Genomic DNA, 545 nt, shown 5'->3' with positions numbered 1-545 from the left:
AATCACTCCAGGACCTTGAAACGGTGAGTAATAGTCCATTAAAGATCCCGAAATCGGACAAACCTAGGATTATTGATGAACGACACGTATACGCACCTCGGGTTCATAAGTCATGGAAATCACTCTGGGACCCCAAATCGGTGAGTAATAGTCCATGAAACGGGCTAGAATCGGCCTAAACTGCGATTGTTGATGACCGACACGTAAGCGTGCCTTGGGTTCAACAACCATGCAAATCGCTTTGGGACCCCAAAACGGTGAGTAACAGTCCACGAAACGGGTCAGAATCGACAAAAATTGCGAGTGTTGATGACCGACACGTAACCACACCTTGGGGTTCATCAATCATGGAAATCACTCCGAGACCTTGAAACGGTGAGTAATAGTCCATTAAAGAGCCCGGAATCAGACAAACCTAGGATTATTCATGAACAACATATATACGCACCCCGGAGTTCGTAAGTCATGGTAATCGCTCTGGGAGCCCAAATCGGTGAGTAATAGTCGATGAAATGGGCCAGAATCGGCCAAAACTGAGATTTCTT

Source organism: Triticum aestivum, chromosome 4B, assembly GCF_018294505.1.
Source record: "Triticum aestivum cultivar Chinese Spring chromosome 4B, IWGSC CS RefSeq v2.1, whole genome shotgun sequence".
NCBI lineage: Eukaryota > Viridiplantae > Streptophyta > Magnoliopsida > Poales > Poaceae > Triticum > Triticum aestivum.
Note: the sequence above shows the minus strand (reverse complement) of the source record.